Consider the following 21,674-nt stretch of genomic DNA (forward strand, 5'->3'; position numbering starts at 1 on the left):
AGTTTCCTTACATGTCGTGGGTGATGAAGCCGTGGAGGTGTATAATAACCACATTTGCTGCTGAAGGAGACAAAATGAAACTGGAGAAAATAATGGAACAGCTTGAGGCATACTGCATACTTAAACATAACGTCATGTTTGAGAGCCACAGATTTTTCACACGTGTGCAGAAAATGGAAGAAAATATTGATCAGTATGTGATTGAATTGAGAAATGGAAGCAAACGTGCGAATTTGGTGGACTGACCGACTTGCTGATAAAAGACAGACTTGTGTGTGGTATTCCAGATAATAGACTGCTAAGAGAGCAAAATCTAGACCTTGATCTGTCCTACAGCTGTCACACTTATTGTTTTGCCCATCATAGAATGTCAGCACGGGCCACAACTCTCTGTGGGTCACTGAAATCCTCATCAGCCAGCAACATGTGGATATCCTCTGGCAATTGGTCCAAGAAAGCCTGCTCAAACATGAGGCAGGGCCTATGCCCTTCCCCTAGTGCCAGCATTTCATTCATGAGCATGGAAGGGGTCCTGTCTCCCAAGCCATCCAAGTGAAGTAAACAGACCACTCGCTCTTATCGTGAAAGGCCAAAGGTATCAATGAGCAGACTCTTGAGTATCATATACTTGCTCTCCTCCAGAGGCTGCTTCAGAAAATCAGAAACTCAGCATTCCCTTCTCTTGATCCAGGCACTGACTACAAAGTAGTACCATCTGGAATCAGATGTTATCTGCCTTAACTGGAATTGGGCTTCTGCTTGGTCAAACCATACACGTGGCTGTGAAGTCAAAAGCATTGGCAGTTTCAGGGCCACAATGTGCATCAAAAAAAAAAATCAATGTTGGGGTCCAAATATCATTTGATCCATCAGGGTCACCAATGTATTCTATACTGAGCTACTATAGACACCAGTGTACACATTGTTGAGTTGATGTATACACAGGAAAGTCAATACACACACAGTGGAGTTTTGTGTAAGACTTGAATACTGGGCTTATATACATCACTGCTTCTGTCACATGGACAGGAAGTGATATCATCAGCCCAGATAAAAACCTGTGTTGCATGCAGGTCAATTTCTCACATTTTTCCCCAGCATGTCTGTCATATTGAGAGCCAGTTGGCTTGCTGGTAAGTGGGTCACCACTCTGGTATTTTAATAGTTCAAATACTGCTGTACATCTAATTTAGAAGTATTGGACAAAAAGTTGTACTGTGCCTGAAAAAGCATGTTATAGCAATGCTGTTCAGAGGAAATGACAACAAAAATGGATAATGCACATGACCCAAACTATCATTTGCTATTGAATAGTCTCCAAGCTATTTATAACACCATGGACTTTTGCATTGTTGCCATCAGAGAAAGTCAGTTGGGCTACACTTTCTAAAGTGGGAATCAGGTTCAGGGAGCTGTAGAGTTGATCCATCAAAGAGAGGACCAGGGTGCAGCAGGAGGGATATAGATAATGCTATTGCATAGTTTAATGATGAGTCTATTGTCACATATATTGTACAATGTACATATGCACCAAAGTATTTGCTTGTTGTATTTGAATAAGTATCAAAAAAAAATAACTAAATGTTTAGTTATCCTAGTGCAAACAGACCTTTTGTCATCATGTGAGCCTGTAGAATGTGCTGTAGTCATGGAAGACCCACATCAAAATTCAGAATTTTCTGGAAGTAATGATGGAGCAATTCCTGGTGGTTGCCATCAGCAGGAACTCCAGTCTATTTGTTCAGCATAAAACTTTGAAAGTTGCTGCCTGCAATGCACCAGAGCTTGCAGACAAGTGCTCTGATATTGAACTCTAACTCAGCAAGGCAGTGAAAACTTGGATATTACTGCCAACAATTTATAGATGAAATATATTTAATGGTGTTGAATCAGATGTGAAGAGGATCGTGTTATCGCCATTATGTAGCAATTTCCTGGTTCAAATCTTCTGCGTGAAGTTGAATTCGGAAACCGAGCCAAGAGGAGTTAATATTCACTGCATGATGTATAGGTCTTTGCAATACATTAGCATTTGGGCTGAAAACTGAATGTCAGAAATTTTGAGATAGCATTTATGATGGTGATTCTACAGTAGCTGGCTGCAACAGCAGAGCTACCACTGGCATGGATCTGTCCAAGAAAGTAATGAGCAGGCCCACAGCCTTTCAAAGCTCATCTACGGGACCCTACTGCTGAGTTGCCTGCCCAAACTCTGGCTCACTGCTGAGACAGGGTAGGAAACTGTGCAGTTACAGGGACATTGGGGGAAGTGATACTGGAGGAAGCAGAAAGATTCATGGACTCTCTTATCTTTGAAGAGATGCTCTTTTGCTTCTCTTTCTCATCTTGAGAGTGGCACTGAATTAATCACAATTCTTTCTGTGCCTTTACAGGGCAAACAAAGGAAATATTCTTTTCTCTACATAATAATAAACAGAATTTTGAACCTTGAATCTTGGGGATGAGATAAATAGATACATTAATTCTGAGACAGAAGCAATTAACTTCATCAGTTAAAGTTAAATTATTTCAATTAAGTTTAAACAAAACAATCCATGGGTTAAATTTCCAAAATTATATGTGTCCTGTTGAATTCACATTGGATGGACTGCCTGTTGCCAAGGAAATTGAGGATGAATTTTAAAGCCATTTAAAGTTGTCCATGCTTCATTAGTAAAGGTGGCATTGAAAATGGATGGATCTTTGCTGCTGTTTTCGTGGTTTAATGCTTCACAGAGTTTGGTGCTTGGGCAATGTCTGACAGCGAGGATTCGGAAAACAAACTTTGGATAGCACTGTTTCCTCTCCGCATTCATAATTCTGTTTTATTGTGTATTGTTTGACTAACCCGGTGCCTAAGAACAGAAGTGTGAGCTGCTTATTGACTATTGCCCAGTAGCGCTAACTTCTACTGTGATTAAATGTTTTGAGAGGCTGGTCATGTCCACAATTAAAACGTACCTAAGAAAAGATCTGGACTCGCTGCAATTCCCCTATCGTCACAATCGCTCCATAGCAGATGCAATATCGCTGGCTCTCCACTCTGATCCGGATCACCTCGAAAACAGCAATTCATACATTCAGCATAGACTGCAACTCGGCCTTCCCTCAAAGCTGGTCAAGAAGCTGCAAACACTGGACCTCTGTAACCTCCCTCTGTTACTGGATCCTTAATTTTCTCATTGGATGACCACAGGGTACAGAGTAGATATGTCCCAGTGGGGATCAAAGGAAAGGCTGGAAGTCATAGGGAGGCTTGGTTTTCGAGGAATATTGGAAATTTGGTTAGGAGAAAAAGGGATGTGTACAAGAGGTGTAAAGAGCAGGGAGCTGAGAATTTGAAGGAGGACAACAAGGAGTGTAGAAGGAATCTTAAGAAAGAAATTAGAAAGGCCAAAAAAAGGCATGAAGAGGCTTTGGCAGACAGAGTAAAAATAAATCCAAAGGGTTTCTATAGGTACATTAAAAGTAAAAGATTAGTGAGGGATAAAATTGGACCCCTTGTAGATAGCGAGGGTAGGCTGAGTGAGAAGTCAGAGGAAATGGGGGAAATTTTGAATGATTTCTTTCCCTCGGTATTCACTAGAGAAAAAAAATATTGAACCAGTTGAAGTAAAGAAAAATAGTGGGGAGGTCATGAAACATATAAGGATAACCGAGGAGGTAGTGATGGCTGTGTTGAAAAAGATAAAGGTGGATAAATCTCCGGGACCGGATAAAATATTCCCAAGGACACTCAGGGAGGCTTGTGGGCAGATAGTGGGGCCATTAACAGAGATATTTAGGATGTCACTGGCCACGGGGGTAGTGCCAAAGGATTGGAGGGTGGCACATGTGGTTCCGCTGTTTAAGAAAGGGTTAAAATGTAAACCTGGGAATTATAGGCCTGTGAGTCTGACATCTGTGGTGGGCAAGTTGATGGAAAGTGTTCTGAGGGATGGTATTTACAAATATTTGGAGGTACAGGGATTGATAGGGAGTAATCAGCATGGTTTTGTCAGGGGTAGATCATGCTTGAAAAACCTGATTGAGTTCTTCGAGGGGGTTACAAAAAAGGTTGATGAAGGGAAAGCTGTGGATGTTGTCTATTTAGACTTTAGTAAAGCTTTTGACAAAGTTTCCCACGGGAGGTTAGGAAAAAAAGTGGAGGCGTTAGGTATAAATAAGGAGGTAGTGAAATGGATTCAGCAATGGTTGGATGGGAGGTGTCAGAGAGTAGTGGTAGAAAATTGTTTGTCCAATTGGAGGCTGGTGACTAGTGGAGTTTCTAAGGGGATCGGTCCTGGGTCCACTATTGTTTGTTATATATATTAACGATCTGGAAGTAGGGGTGGAGAATTGGATAAGCAAGTTTGCGGATGATACAAAGATTGGTGGTATTGTGGACAGTGAGGAGTATTACTGTACATTAAAAGGTGATTTAGGAAGGCTGGAGGTGTGGGCTGAGAAATGGCTGATGGAATTTAATACAGATAAGTGTGAGGTGTTACATTTTGGAAAGGCAAATCTAAATAGGTCATATGCATTAAATGGTAGGCTATTAAGATGTGCAGAGCAACAAAGGGATTTAGGAGTGATGGTAAATAGTACCCTCAAGGCTGATACTCAGGTAGATGGTGTGGTGAAGAAGGCATTTGGAATGTTGGCCTTCATAAATCGGAGTATTGAATTCAAGAGTAGGGAGGTTATGATGAAATTGTACAAGGCATTGGTGAGGCCTAATTTGGAGTACTGTGTACTGTTTTGGTCACCAAATTATAGGAAAGATATAAACAAAATAGAGAGAGTGCAGAGAAGGTTCATGAGAATGTTGACAGGATTTCAAGGTTTGAGTTACAGGGAAAGGTTGTGCAGACTAGGGCTTTTTTCTCTGGAGCGTAGAAGATTGAGGGGGGACTTGATAGAGGTGTTTAAGATTTTAAAAGGGACAGACAGAGTAAATGTGGATAGGCTTTTTCAATTAAGAGTGGGGGAGATTCAAACTAGAGGGCATGGTTTAAGATTGAAGGGGGAAAATTATAAGGGGAACATGAGGGGAAATTTCTTTACGCAAAGGGTGGTAAGGATGTGGAATGAGCTTCCAGCAGACGTGGTTGAGGTGGGATCATTGGTTACATTTAAGGAAAGACTGGATAGTTACATGGAGAGGAGAGGACTGGAGGGGTATGGACCAGGTGCTGGTCAGTGGGACTAGGAGGACTAGTAGGGTTGAACTGGCCTGTTCTGTGCTGTAAGTGGTTATATGGTTAACATTTCCTCCTCACTGATTATCAACACAGGGCGCACCCCAATGATGTGTGCTTAGCCCACTGCTCTACTCATTATGCACCCATGACTGTGTGACCAGGCACAATTCCAATGCTAATGGCAATGGCACCACAGTTTATGGCAGAGTCACAAATGGCAATGAGGAAGCATACAGGAGGGTAATGACAGCTACCTTGCACTCAACATTAGCAAAACCAAGGAGATGATTGTGAAATTCAGAAGGAAATCAGGGGAACATGTCCCAGAACTCATCAAGGGCTCAGTACTCTGCTACCATCGGGGAGCCAAAAGATGAGCACTCAGTGGCACAAGTACAGCTTCGTCCCCGCTGCCATCAGATTCCTGAATAATCAATGAACCAAAGATGCTGCCTTATGTTGACTTTTCATGCACTATTTTTATTTATTGTTGTAAGGTGGTTTATGTGAATGTTTGAACTGTGATGCTACCCCAAAATAATGAATTTCAGGACTTGTTCATGACTAAACATTTTGATTCTGATCCATGTAATTGGTTCTTATCAAATGAGAGCAACATCTATTGCCTTGGAGCTTCTTGTACGTTCCTCAATAAAGTTTTAAAATATCTTGCAAAAGTAGTAAATCAATGTGATCTCTATTGGTGTCACGAACAAACACACAGAATAGCCGCCAGCTGTTTTGACCAGGCTGCGTCACTCCTTGCTGCTGGGTGGTATGCAGCTATAATTGGAACATCAGAACCTTGTGTTAGAATCCTAGACATCACATGTGGAGTCATAGAATGTTTGAATTGTTTGACACAGGAGGAGACATTTTGGAACATCAGGTCCACACTGGATATCCATAGATAATTTAATTAGCCATATTCTCCACAGTTTTCCTGCAAAATAGGATGTGAGACAAAGCTGCATGCTGTGTTGGGGAGAGCCTTTAGGAGAATAAAGTATTCACACTTGTTCCTCAAGTGTCTATCTGATTATCAAACTAATTTTAACCCTTCTTTCTGTATCTGATTGGATGATGAGAATGCAGTTGAATGGTACCCAAAATTGGAAAATACAATGTTTGTCTGATTAGGTCACAGGCTACAGAGGCAGAATGAGGCATTTTCCCTTTAGTTTGTGTTGGATCTCACTCAGCAGTGAAGGAAGCTGTGAGCAGGCCAGGTTTGCGTGGGTCTGGGAAGGGGAGTTAAAATGGCATTCAAGCTGGAGTTCAGGATGGCCATTGTCCTCTGCAAAAATTGGGTGCCTGTACTTAGACTTAATGACATTGGGAGTACAGAAGGCACTAGGCAAGGTTGGAGTAGGTGCCTCACCTGAAAGGGTTGCTGAGATCCCTGGATTGTGGTTTTGAAGGAGGTGTAACCATTCGTGTTTTACCTCTCGCAGCTGCAGGGGCAATGCTGCGCTCAGGGAGGGATGGCAGGTGAGGGGTAAATGTATGGGGGACTCAGAAGGAATGATTTCTGTAGAAGGGAAGATGTGGTTAGATGTGGGAATCCCATTGCTGCTACTAGAAATGATGAAGGCTGATGGAACGGATACAAAGGCTGGAAAGATGAAAAGTGAGAATAAGGGGAACTCCTTCTCTATTTTTGGAGGAAGTAGGGATAAGTGTGCAAGTTCGGGTAACCTAACTTCTGCATTCATCGCCAGGAGAACAAAGCCTCATCAACCACAGTTGAAGGGAATCCATGTTTCCTGGTAATTTTCAGATTTTGCAAGATTGCTATGTTCTAACCAAAATACAAGAACCTTGTATATGATTCCATTTTAAAAGGAAACAGTTTAAGTTAGTGGAAAGTTTGCAAAGAACTTAACCTGGAACATTTATCATTAAGAATATCATAGTATTTATTATTAACAAATTTTTAAGCATTTATAAACTTGTTCCATTGACCTTCTTCATGGTGGCTCACATAGTGATTATGTTTTTAAAGCTCTTGCTACAGCCTATTTCACTGTAAGCAATGAGCTGTTTTAGGGCTGGACATAATAGGACGTGAGACAAAGCTGCATGTTGTGTTGGGGAGAGCCTTTAGGAGAATAAAGTATTCACAAGCAAGGCCATTGTAGAATTGTTGCATGGATTTTTTTTGTAATTTCTTCATACATGTTATTTATCTTTCTCCACAAAAGCCTTTAGAAACTGTTAATTTAAACTGTTTAACATTTAACTGAAATATTAATACTACAGTGATAGCACTCTTGCAGCACTAATCAGTTGCCTCAAAAGCAAAGATTACTTTGCGCAGGAGAGATGGCAATAAATATTTCAATGGAGCATAAGAAATAGGAGCAGGTGCAGACCATCTGGCCTGTCAAGCCTTCTTTGCCATTCAGTAAGATGATCTGGCCATAGACTTCACCTACCTGCCTTTTCTACATAACCCATTAATTTACAACTCTCTGGGGAAAGCAATTTCTCCTATCTCTGTTCTAAATCTACTCCCCTGTATCTTGAAACGAATCTCCTAGTTTCGGGCTCACCTAGCAGGGAAGTAAAAACACATAAATACTGGAGGAACTTTGCAGGCCTCTCAGAGTCCATAGGAGGTAAAGATGTATTACAGACAATTTGGGCCTGAACCCTTTTTTAATGCAAGTCCCAGGTGACTCCATCTTTCCACCCAGGCTAATGGTTTCATTTCCAGAATCAACCTAATGAACCTCCTCTGCCTGTATATCCTTTTCCAAATAAGACCAGGTCTGTGCATCGCACTCCAGGGATGAACTTGCCAGTTCTCTGTACAGTTGCAGTAGAACCTCCCTGCTCTTAAGTTTAATGCCTCTATCAATGAAGGTCAACAATTTATTTGCATTCTGGATAACCTGTTGTACCTGCAAGCCAACCTTTTGCGATCTGTGTGCAAGCACTCACTGCACAATAGTACACTGCAGCCTTTCACCATAAAAACAATAATCTGATCAACCATTTTCCTTCCAAAATGCATCAGCTTCCATTTAGCAGCTTTCATCTTCCAGTCCTGGGTCCACTCATTCAAACTATCTTAACCTCTCTGGAGACTCTCCACATCCTCTGCACAGCTTCAAATTCGGCAAACTATGATATGCCATGCACTGTCTCCTCTTCCAAATCATTAATGCATATCGTGAACAGTTGCGTGCCCAGCACCAATCTCTGTGGCACTCCACTCACCACTGTCAACCACTGAAGCACCCACTTAACCCATCTATCTATTGCTTAAACAATTCTCTATCAATTCTACTATTTCACCTCCAACTCCTTGCATCATTATGGATTTTTTTTATGTGTCACTTTACTAAATGTCTTCTGGAAATCTAAATATACAACATTGACCTGTTCTACTCTATCCACTGCGCTCATTATATCCTCAAAGAGTAAGTATGTTCCTTGGCTTGTTCTTGCTTTTTAAACAACGGCACAGCATTAGCTGTCCTTCAGTCTTCTGAACTTCACTCAAGGTGATGATGATGTAAATACCAAGGCCACGACCTCCACAATTTTTTCCTTGGCTTCCCTCAGGGTGCAGGGATGCACCTCATTGGGCTCTGAGGACTTTTCCACTTTAATCACACTCCAAACCTGCCAATACCTCTCTTCTGGTACCTTTCAATTGGTCTGTGACCTGCAACCATCTTCATTTGAGATAATTCTCTTTACTTGGCAGCTCACTAAATAAACAATGAACATTTAGTGTCTTTCACAAAGATGTTGATGTTCAGAATGTTAAAGTGTGTTTAGGAAGAAATATAATTAATGATTTTTCAATATTGTGTCATGAACCAACAAATTGTCTGAGAATCTAATACATGATGGGCTAAAATTATCATTGTCTTATTATTGTCAGAGTACATACATGGCATAACATACAACCCTGAGATTCTTTTCTTTGAGGGCAAGGCAGAATTACCACTTATTGGTAGTGCAAATAAAACTGCACACACTATACATGGAAACAAAGGAATGTAAATGGATAATGAATATAAACAAACCAAATGTGCAATGCAAAGAAAATTTTAAAAATCAATAAAGTGCACAAGTAAGAGTCCTTAAATGAGTCCCTGATTCAGTTAGTTGTTGAGGAGTCTGATGATGGAGGGGTAGCAGCTGTTCCTGAACCTGATGCCGTTGTCTTATGGAACCTATACCTCTTTCCTGATGGCAGCAGCGGGAACAGAGCATGTGCTGGGTGATGTGGATACTTGATGCTGCTGCTCTCTGATGGCAGTGTTCCCTGGAGATGTTCTCAATAGTGGGAGAGTTTTGTCTGTGATGTCCTGGGTTGTGTCCACTACCATTTGCAGGGCTTTATGCTCAGGGGTATTGGTGTTCCTATACTACACTGTGATGCAGCCGGTCAGCACATATTCCACCACATATCTGTAGAAATTTGCCAGGGTTTCTCGTGTCATACCAAACCTCCGCAAACTCTAAAGGAAGTAGAAGCACTGATGTGCTTTCTTCACGATGCCATTGGTGTGTTTGGTCTACGAAAGATCATCCGAGATAGTGACTCCCAAGAACTTGAATGTGGTCACCCTTTCCAGCTCTAATCTCCCAATGATCATTGGATTGTAAACCTCTGGCTTTGCCTTCCTGAAGTCAACAATCAGCTCCTGGGTTTTGGTGACATTGGTTGTTGTTGGTGCACCGTTCAGCAAAGTTTTCAATCTCCATCCTTGTACGCTGACTCTAAAGCAATAATTTTTAATAAAATGAACAAAATTGATCATTAATTTCCTGAGGTTTATAGGTAACTGTTGAATTCCTTTTCACAGCATTAATAGTTCTTGAAGCCTGCTCTGTTTAGAACCCTGTAATGACTTAGCTCTATCACCTAATTCATAATAACACTGCTTAGATCTCTGAATTAAACACTCATATTGATAAGTTTTCAATGTATTATAATGTAATTTCAACTTAGTTAGTGTTGCCTTTTTATCTTTTGTACACTTTCTGAAACTCTTTTTCCAACTCATTTATCTGTTTCTCCAATGTCAGACTTTCTGCTAAATACTTCCTTTTTTATCCTTTGCTGAATAACTAATAATTTGGTCTCATAAATATCCTTTCAAAGCATCCCATAAAATAAAATTACTCCAAACAGATTTTGTATTTATATTTTAAAAAGAAGCAATTTTTCCTTAATAAAACTATATTAATAAATATACTACCTCAATAAAACAATAGCATGAAATCTCCAACGATAAGTTGACTGGCAAACTTCAGATCCAGCACATGATTTAAGTAACAGAATGATCAGATACAACCCTATTCTTATACTCAGCCTGATTAATTTGAGTTTGAAGATGAGTAGATACCAAAAACAAATCTATTCTAGAGAATGAATCATGTCTAGATGAATAAAACAAACAAAAAAAATTCTCTGTTGGATTTAATCTCCTCCAAATCTCAACTAAATTCAGATCTTTCATCAAAGACACCATTTGCGCAGCCATCTTCGATTTCTTTACATTTTTTGGAAATTTGTCCAATAATGAGTCTAAAACAGAATTAAAATCTCCTCCAACTGAAATATCTTCCTTAGCCTGATTTAATGTCAGAAAAGCTTCAGATATAAATTGTTCATCATCTACATTAGGTGCATAGACATTTTACAAAGTCCCCGATTCTGCATAAATCTTACAATTCACCATGAAAACTCGACCTGCTGTCTCAAAAAATGATTTCAATTCAAACTGTATTTTCTTATGAACCAAAATCTCCACTCCTCGTGCTTTAGATTTAAAAGAAGAAGCAATTACATGTCCTACCCAATCTCTCTTCAATTTTAAATGTTCTTTTACAGTTAAATGTGTTTCTTGCAAGAAAGCAATTATCAACCTTCATCTTTTTAATATAAGCCAACACACATTTACGCTTAATTGAATTATTCAATCCCTCTACATTAAAAGTCGTAAAAATTAGACATTTTGTACTAAAAAAGTTTCTGTTAATTTCACCATTCACATATATATAACAAAAAAAGCTTCCCTTGCTCAAATAATTAAAAAAACTACTCTAAAATAAAATACAAAAAAACCCCTTCAATATATAAAAATCACACAGAAAAAAACACTCCCCAAAACTACAACCAATGTAGTAATTCCCCAATTAACTGGGTGTGGTAAAAAAACAACCCACTGGTGGCAGATGATTTTTGAAAGCTTCAGAGTCATCGATCTCCCCCCCACCGTCGAACTTTTCAACAATTATCCATCTCAATCATATTCCCAATGATTCCAATCCTAAAGATTATTCTGGATCTTCAATATCAATCAGGCTCCTTGACATTTCACCCTTGTTTCCATTCCCATTCCCATTTCTTTTATCAGATATCCTCCTCTTAGGTGACAATGGTCAATCAGCTCCCCGCACATCTGGTAAAGAATGAGCAAATATTAATCCATCATGTTCATTCTCAAAAAACTGAGATTGATAGTTCCCATAAAAAACTTTCAACACGGCAGGGTACTGAAAAGTAAACTTGTACCCCTTTCTCCACACACATCTTTTGCTGAATTAAATTCCTTACGCTTCTTAATAATCTCCTGACTCAAATCAGCATAGAAAAAAAACTCTATTGCCTTGAACCATCATTGGAGTTTGATTTCGCTGAGCTTCTGAACAGCAACTCTTAAAATCATCTCTCACATGGTATCTCAGACAACGAAGTAAAACTGCTTGAGGTGGTTGACCTGCATAAGGTTTCTTCCTCAATGCTCTATGTGCTCTATCCAGTTCCAGTCCATCTGGGAAAAATTCAACCCCCAATACATCTGGCATCAACTTTAAAAAAAAAATTCACTGGATCTGAACCTTCAATGCCTTCTGAGAGTCCTACTATTTTCACATTATTCTGATGCCCTTGATTTTCCAGAGTCAATCTTCTTCAACAATTGTCTCTTTTTAATCTCCCATCCTACAAAAGAATCTTCCACTTTTACTATTTTCTCTCTATTCCATTCCACCTGGTCTTACAATCATGGAATGCCCCTTCAATCTTTTTGAAATTATCTTGCACTGAATCCACCACTTTCAGACATCTATTAACATCAGCTTTAACAATAACAGTCATAACTTTCTTTACAGATGACACTTCTTCACAAATACTGTTCATTTCAACTTTCATATCCATAAAACCTTGATCCATTTGAGAAGACATCTGAGTTGACATATTGTCTATTTGATGAGCAATCCCTTCCAAAATTGTAAAAAACTGCTTCTAAGCCAGGTTCCCCCATTCCTCCTTGAGGCCACCCTTCTTAAGCTGTAAGTTCTGAAGCAAGTTCTTCCTGTTTCCATTCTGACAAGGCAGGAATTCCCTCCCCCTCTTCACTTGCACTTGTCATCGGCCAGGTCGCTCTGCTGCGGGTCTGGACCCCCACCGATGCAGGGCCGAGTTCCTCAGCCTGTTGTTGGCTGGTCTCCCCCACAATCCAGACCCTGTCTAACAAGTCACAAACCCGCAATGCACCTCACATGCTAGTCAGCGCCATCGATCGCACAGGCGCGTCTTCTGATGGGCCTCCGCACATTTCAGGGCCACCAGGCACAATTGCGGGGTCATGCGGTGTAGTCGGGAGATGCTGCTTAGCCACTTCTCCTGCGCATCCGGCATCATGGGTGCGTGTATTAGAGTTGGCTGAGCAGACAACAGTGCCAATGCCATTTTGTGACCACAAGGTAGGCATCGGCATCATACTAATCTGACCTGGAGTTCGTTGAGCCTTGGGAGCTGGATCCGTCGACTCCATCGTTTCAACTTGGTGAGTAGGCCTCAATTCTTCAGCACTCTTGTATGGTAGTTTCTTCTCTAATTGAGCCTTCAGTTTCTTCATATTAGTAGTCAATTTCTTCCTTCAGTCTTCAGACACCTTTAAAAACACTTTTTAAAACTTTCCAATTTTTTAAAAATCAGGCATTAATTAGTCCAACTGGGGAGAGGTGGAATTACACATCTTCTTTCTACGCCATCATGCCATGTCCCCCCTAGTTTAATAATTTTCATTTGATAAAATTTTAATTTTAATTCAGGTCTTGTTCCTTCCATGTTCCCCAACAAAAATAAATCTGCATTTTGTGGAAATACAATCCCAGTAATCTGTTCTAAAAACTTTTCCAAATCCATCCAGAAGGTTCTAACTTTAGAATATGAATGAGTATTAAAAAAAAAGTTCCTATTTCTTCGTCACATCTGAAATATTTATCTGATAAATCCGATTACATTTTGTGCAATTTTTGTGGCATTAAATATAACAATTACAGCACAGAAGCAGACCATTTTGGCCATTCTCATCCACTCCTAACTCTCCTCCAGTCCCACCTACCTGTACCCTGCCCATAACCTTCCATTTCCATTCCCCTCCCATCCATATACCTATCCAATTTTTCATTAAATGACAAAATTGACTTTGCTGCCACTACTACACCCAAAAGCTCATTCTACACAGCCACCACTCTCTGAGTAAAGAAGTTTCCCCTCATGTTACTTCTAAACTTTTGCCCCTTAACTCTTAACTCATGACCTCTTGTTTCAATCTCCTTCTCTCAATGGAAAAAAGCCTATCCACATCATCTCTCTATCCCTCTCATAATCTTAAATACCTCTATCAAATCCCCCTCTCCACCTTCAATACTCCAAAGAATAAAGACCTAATTTGCTCAGTCTAGGTGCTGAAACCCAGGTAACATTTTTGCAAATCTTCTCTGCCTTCTCTCTACTTTGTTGATATCCTTCCTATAATTTGGAGACCAGTACTGCACTCAGTATTCTAAATTGGGCCTCACCAATGCCTTGAACAGTCTCAACATCACTTCCCAACTCCTGTATTCTAAGCATTGATTTATAAAGGCCAGCATACTAAAAGCCTTCTCCACCACTCTATCCACATGACTTTCTACCTTCAAAGAACAATGCACTGTTATTCCTAGATATTTCTGCTCCACTGCATTCCTCAATGCCCTCCCATTTACCATGCATGTCCTGTTATGATTATTCCTACCAAAATGAAGCTCTTCACACTTCTCAGTATTAAACTCCATCTGCCACCTTTCAGCCCACCCTTCAAAGCAGTCCAAATCCCTCTGCACTTTTTGAAAATCTTCTTCATTATCCATTATGATGTAAATAATTATATTGAACTAATCTATACCTAACATTTATATTTGTCATACAATCATGAAAAAGATCTGCCCATCTTTTCTCATCAATTGTAATGTTTAAATCTGCTTCCCATTTCTGTCTAGATTTATGAACTCCCTGATTAATAGTACGTGCTAGTAATAAAAGGTGGATTGCAGAAATACATTTCCTACTAAAAATGAATATTCTCCCTTTGTTCATTAGCTTGAAGGCTTCCTGATGTGTTTTCTGTGGATGTTGAACTGTTAAGAATATTCAAGCTGAGACAGATTGCCTTCTTGACCACATGGCAATCATAGATAATAGGAGGGATAATCAGGCAGAATGTGGAGTTCAGATCAACATGCATAGCAGCTGCTTTTTATTGGATGACGGAGCAGATTCGAAGCCCCTTTTGGTCAACTCCACTTTCAGCTCTCACACTCTTAAGACTTTCATCTTTCTCTATTTTTTTTTTATTTCAGATTTCCAGCATCTGCTGCCAATTAATTCTGTCATTGATTTTCATTTCCAGCCAGAAAAACAAGCCATTTAATTCTAGGGAAATACAAAAGCTACAGATATCGGAATCTTGACCAGACGGATGAAACTCAGCAAGTCAGGCATTATCCATCAATAGAAATGGTCAGTGAACATTTCAGATCTGGACCCTTTATCCAACATTTTCAACCAGAAAAGTATCTACACACTGAAATACAAATTGCATATGTTTTCATAGGTGGATAAGGCTGCAGTCTTTTTTCCATGGACAACATTGAATCCATATAGTTCTCTGCCCCAGCGAGATGTGGAGGCCAGATTAGCTTTTAAAAGATTGAGGAATTACAAGCTATAGAGAACTGGTACAGATAAGGGGTTGAGGGCAGCGTCACCTAGCCATGTCATATCAGATGGCAGGCCGGGCTGAGGGACTGCATGGCGTTCACCAGGGCCTAAGCCATAAACTATGCTTTTCCAGACTTGGTCAGAGGGATTCTTCAATAAAAATGCAAATGGTTCATTAGTAATCCTGGAATGTCTTAGCCTTCCTGACTGTTAAGGTTCATTTATTGTCATGTATAAAAATTATATAAAATATGTTTTCCTTCCTGAGTTAGTATCAAGATGAGTAAGAAAGAACAAAGATTCCCTTCAGAGACAGAGTATCTGTGAATCCATCACCTCCGACAATGCCATCATCTCCTACTCTCTTGCATCCTTGTTAGCCACAATGACTTGCTATTTATTCTAGCAATTCTCTTCAGGAGTCCTTCCCACCATTGACTCCTCACAAATCCAAATCCAGATTTATAGTTTCCACGAGCTAATCACCGAAAATCTTGTATTCCTACTTATCACAAACAACTTTGTTAGTCATTCCCATAATTATCAATGTTCAGGTATGTTCCTAAACTCTCCGATCACAACCCAGATTGGAACAATTATGATCTGGATAAGAACCATTGTCTTCACAATTGATTCAATGATCTTTTCTAAATGTAGATGGAGGAAATGTAACTAAAATGGAGCCAGTTATGAATCAGATAGAGATTAAACATCCTGATGCTCTGTGCTCAACCTTGAAAGGATGTGACGAGAAGCTCAGACTGGGAGCCCTGCCCTAACTATCCTGAGTGAAAGTTTTGGCCCTCCCCAGTCACATTTTTAAATTTAAAAATATTTAGACATGCAATACAATAATAACACATTTTGGTGAATGAGTCTGTGCCACCCAAATTACACCCAATTAACCTACACCCCCAGTACAGTGGGATGAAACCAGGGCCCCTTGGAAAATCCACGTAGACACAAGGAGAACATACAAAGTCTTTACAGACAGCGCGGGATTTGAACCTCAGCCCCGATCACTGGCACTGTAAAGGTGTTGCATTAACCACTGCACCAACAGTGCCACCAGTGATCCTTGGATTCCCCTTCTTATTTCAGTTATCAGATAACATTTATTTTGTGTGAAAATGGAGTTAGATATTTAATGTCCTGACCCTACTCTGCCTTATGGACTTCCGTTCCAGTCCCTCAGTGCTGTGGGTAAAAATGAACTATACCAGCAGCAGCATGTGCCAACTCAAATAGATGCTGCCTGGATATTCAATGAATCCTACACAGATCTTTGCAGCACACCAGAGGTCTTGCTAGAACATATAATCATGGAATTCATATCAAAATTGGCTCTTCCCAAAGCAAGGTAAATCAGAAGCAATTAGGTCCTCTTAGAAGATCAATGTGGTTGTCATTAAAAGACCTACCCCACCCCAGTCACTTTCTCTTCTAGAAACAATGAACCTCTAGCATCAATGACAGTTTATTTTCCTGATTTTGAGACACTTGAATGGATATTTTATTGGTAAAAGATTATGCCTTTGCCCTCTTTTTGACTGTGCTTTTCTTTGTGCCTCCTGTCAAACAGATTCACAAGTATGAGATCATGCACCATCATATTCTAAGACTGTTCCTTTCCTGTCGTGATCCAACTGATGAATGATCCTCACAATAGTAAGTTCATGTTGCCTTTGGTCTGTAAAACTCACCTCTGTAACTCTGCACAATTGTTCTGTGTCTTCCTTGCTGTAATACATGTGGTGATAGAATCCTAGTGATACTTCTGACCACTAGAGAGAGTCAAAGATGAATTATGTACGTCGGATTAGGTATAGAAAATGGCTGCACCACGAGGTTGTGAGTTGTTAATAAAATGCTGTTAATATAAAAAAACTCCAAGTTTCTTTATTACTTAAAAGAAACCACCAGGAGTGTATATCAGTCTTTATCAGCGGGAAACATGGAGAGTGTGAAGATTCTTGATGCTCTGATTTGGACTGGGAACATTGACTATGAGTGGTGATTGTTAAAATAATGATTCATACTGTATCTGCAAGCTATTGGACTCAATAGCAAACCAGATGCACAGAATATTGTACTGCTACTTACTGTGGTAGGACCTCAAGCACCAAAGGTTTTCAATACACGTGTTTTTGTCAAGGCAGATGACCAGGGCAAGTTCAACAAGGTTATCAAGATGCTTGATGAACACTGCTTACCAAAGAAAAATTAAATGTTTGAGAGGTACATGTTTATTGTGCAGGCAGAGACCTTTGATACTTTCTTAATGGACTTGAAACTAAAAGCGAGAACATACAATTTTGGATTGCTGCAAGATTAAATGATCTGTTATCAAATTGTGTTCAAGTATTCAAGATTATTGAATAGAAAATGAGAGAGAGGTTGCTGTGGGAGACATAGCTTACTTTAGCTAGACCTGTGAAAATATACCATGCCAGTGAATTAGCTCTGCAGCACTGTCTCTCAGTGAGAGAGAAGAAGCCAGTGAAAACTAAAGCATAACTGTAGCTACAGTGTCTGGACGCACAAATAAACAGTGAACAAGACATGGGAAACAACAAAAAGATAGAGATACATTCAATTGTAAACCATGTGGCCCTCAATGTGCAGCAAAACAATGCCCAGCCTATGGAAAAGACTGTAACAAGTGCAAAGGACAGAATCACTATGCAAACCAATATTTTTCCAAAGGGAAACAAAACAGAAGTGAAAGTGTGCACACAAGAGAAGGAGCTGCCCTCAGTGATGCATTCTTTGTGGGGATGGTGGTGCAGGAAGGTTTCAAACCAACGGATACTGAACAGCCAAGCGTGAACCGAGTTGAGCAGTACAAGTGGACGGTATCATCACATTTAAATGGAGCCCATATTCCTTTCAAGCTGGACACATGGGCAAAGGCCAATTTGATTTATGAGCACAACATCAGGACAATGAAGGTAAAGACATGCATCCTTCCGAATCCTGTACAGCTCAAAGCCTACAATGAGCATTGGCACGAAAGGTACATGTCGACTAAAGGTGAAGATAAAGAGCACCACCTCAAGTTCACAATAGTCCCAGATGAACATGAATGGTAACAAAGCATGTGATAATGTAAGCCTAGTCAAGAGGGTGTACCACATTAACAGCGTCAATGCACGGAACAGCGTAGAGGAAATACTGTATCAATTTCTAGACATCATTAAGGGGTTTGGTGTTCTACTATTCAACTGTAAGATAATAGAGGACACACAGGATGTTCCACGGCCACTAAAAGACAAGCTCAAGAAGGAAATTGACTGAATGACAGTAGTCTGGGTCATAAAGAAAGTGGAGGAGACCACAAACTGGGTGAATTCAATGGTGTGTGTTTCAAGAGGAATGGTGACCTAAGTATGTGCATGGATTCAAAAGACTTGAATGTCAAAATAAAGAGGGAACATTAACAGATTCCAACCAGGGATGAAATCACAAGTTAGATGTCCAGTGCAAAGTTTTTTTACTAAATTGGATGCATCCTAGGTCTTCTGGCAAATAAAACTGCATGAAGATAACATAAAATACTGCACATTTAATACACCATTTGGACAATACTCCTGTCTGAGGATGCCTTTTGGAATTTCCTCAGCTCTGGAAGTATCCACAGGACAATGGAGCACATCATAGAAGGAATAAATGGGGTACATGTGTACATAGATGACATGATCCTATGGGGAGCCACGCAAGAACAACACAATGAGAGGCTTATCAAAGTGCTACAACACATCCAGAAGTATGGATTAAAGTTAAACAGAGAAAAATGTCAGTTTGGTGTGAAGGAAATGACCTTTCTGGGAGATGAACTGTCAGAGGCAGGTGTAGAGCAGGGTGAAAGTAATTCTAGAGATGCCCAGACCCACTGACAGAAAATGCATATTGAGAGTGGTGGGAATGATCAATTTCATTAGTAAATTCATTCCATGCCTTTCTCCCAAAATAATGTACCTCGAGAAGCTGTTACAGGACAAATGTGAATACAAGTGGAGAGCCAACCACCAGGAAGAATGGGAATGACTGAAGATCATTCTAATGACAGAATTGGTGCTTTTGACATTCTTTGATCCATCCAGAAGAACAAAAATATCTACAAACACTTCAAAAGATGGATTAAGTGCTGTACTGCTTCAGGCAGTGGGAGATGATTGGAGGCCAGTAGCATGCGCATCAAGGATGATGACAATATAAATTAACTTTAAAATAAAAGGACAATTACAACATCTGAATGTTGATATGCACAGATCAAGAAAGAATGTCTAGGTCTGGTCTAAGGACTTGAGAAATTCCACAGTTATGCATATGGTCTATCAATATTAGTGGCAGAGACGGACCACAAGCCATTAATAGCAATAATCAAGAAAAATCTCAGTGAAATATTGCCAAGAATCCAAAAACTGATTATGAAGCTACAATTTTATGACTTTGAATTGGTGTACACACCATGGAAACTTTTTGTGTTACCTGATGTGTTATAAACGACACAGATTGAAGCACACAATGAGAGTTCCACAGAGACTGATGTGAATCTCCACGTGAACCTGACCACTGAATCTCTTCCTGTATCTGACATTAAATCCAAGCAGATCATAGCTGAAACAGAAAAGGACATAGTTCTACAGAAGGCCATCAAGAATCTGAATGAAGGATGGCCCAGAGGTGAATGTCATCCATACTACAACATCAGAGCTGAGCTGAGTGTGTCAATGGGCTTCTACTCAGGTAGAGCAGAATTGTCATTCCTCAATCACTGTGACAGGAGATGCTGAAAAGGGTGACCAAAAGAGGCACCATAGAATGGAGAAATGCAAGAAGAGGGCCAGAACTCCTGTTTATTGGGCAGGGATAAATATATGAAATTAATCTTTGCAAGACATGGAATTCCTCAAATTGTCTACAGCAGTGGCTCTCAACCTTTTCCTTTCCATTCACATACCATTTTAAGTATTTGATATGCCATTGGTGCTCTGTGATTAGTAAGGGGTTGCTTAAGGTGGTATATGGGTGGAAAGAAAAGGTTTGAAAAACCTAATTGACTCGTAATGTGCATGGTTTCATAACTCCAAAGAAAATGGGCCAATGACAATTTTTCTCAAGCAAAATATTTCAGTAACAATTGGCTCTAGAACAGTGATTCTCAACCTTCCCTTCCCACTCACATCCCACCTTAAGCAATCTCTTATCGATCACAGAGCACTGATAGCATAGGGATTACTTAAAGTGGGATGTGAGTGGAAAGAAAAAAATTGAGAAACACTGGTCTACAGTGACAATGGACCATGCTACAGATGTAGAGAATTCCAGAACTTTGCAGAAGAGTATGATTTCCAATGTTACTTCAAGTCCTCTGCATCCCCAGTCAGCCTGTAAAACAAAGAACGGAGTTCACACAGTTAAATAGATGTTCAAGGAAGCACATGAAAGTAGGACAGATCCTTATTTAGCTTCGTTGAGTTACCGGCTTCATTACTTAAACATGGCCTGAGCTGCTGTTGAGATGTAGACTATACGCCACACTTCCCTATTCTGCAGACCCAAATAAGAACAGAGATGTTGAAGCTGTCAGATGGAAAAAAAATGTTTCTGCAAAGGAAACAAAATTCAAACCAAGACAAGTCAGCAAGAACATGACATAGTGAGGCCCAGAGTAGGGCCCAGAGCCCCAAAACCTGGGGCAAGATGACCACAGTTCTGGAGGAAGTAAATCCAAGGTCCTACACTGTCAGAACAGAGGATGGTCAAATACTGAGGAGGAATCAAAAGAGCCTGCTGAAAACATGGGACCCTGCAGGGATAGACAAATGCAGAAGATCCAGCCTGCAAAGCATCAAAGTAAACACCACCAGTAGTGGACCAACAGAGCCGACACATGCACCAGTGCTGAGATGACCCACATGTGTTATCAAAGCACCTGACAGGCTGAATCTCTAAAAGAAAAAGTACTGCACACTTAAAAAATTTGTGCTGCTGATGTTTGCTTTTATGTTGATGTTTAAATTGAAATGAATTCTGTAGTAGATTGAACATCTTAAGGAAAGGAGATATGGTGATTCTCCTGACATTAGAGGAAGCCAAGAATGAATGCTGCACCTCAGGACGGATATAGAAAATGGCTGCACCACAAGGTCATAAGTTGTTCATAAAATATTGGGTTTTTTTTATTTGACAATTACCAAGTAATCCTTTAATCTAACATTGATTTGATAAGTTTACAAGGACACAGTGAATATTTTCAAAAAATAATTTATATACTCAAAATTACATTTCAGACCATTAACCTCAGCGAGTCAAACAGGTGATGCTTTACAAATGAGCAACAGTACAAAGATGCAAATAACCTCATACTCCAAGCTTTATTGTAGACTTAACAGTACATATGTCAAATAATGTTATTGGCCGAAAAACAAAGATTGCAACAAGAAAACAACTTCTAAAACTGA

The 21,674-nt window shown here is 39.9% G+C and overlaps 1 long non-coding RNA gene across 2 annotated transcripts in view; it reads left to right on the forward strand.

Moving 5' to 3' along the window:
• The first annotated feature begins 1,067 nt into the window (after positions 1-1,067).
• LOC138748309 (uncharacterized) overlaps positions 1,068-21,674 on the forward strand; it is a 46,313-nt gene continuing 25,706 nt past the window's right edge. Inside the window, exons 1-3 of one of the 2 annotated variants that reach the window (XR_011347931.1) lie at positions 1,073-1,133; positions 14,897-15,006; positions 16,790-16,875. This is a non-coding gene — a long non-coding RNA (uncharacterized lncRNA). Of the gene's footprint in view, positions 1,134-14,896; positions 15,007-16,789; positions 16,876-21,674 lie in introns of both variants that reach the window. The other variant, XR_011347946.1, reaches the window with a different exon arrangement.

Source organism: Narcine bancroftii, chromosome 1 (assembly GCF_036971445.1).
Source record: "Narcine bancroftii isolate sNarBan1 chromosome 1, sNarBan1.hap1, whole genome shotgun sequence".
In the NCBI taxonomy this organism is placed as follows: domain Eukaryota; kingdom Metazoa; phylum Chordata; class Chondrichthyes; order Torpediniformes; family Narcinidae; genus Narcine; species Narcine bancroftii.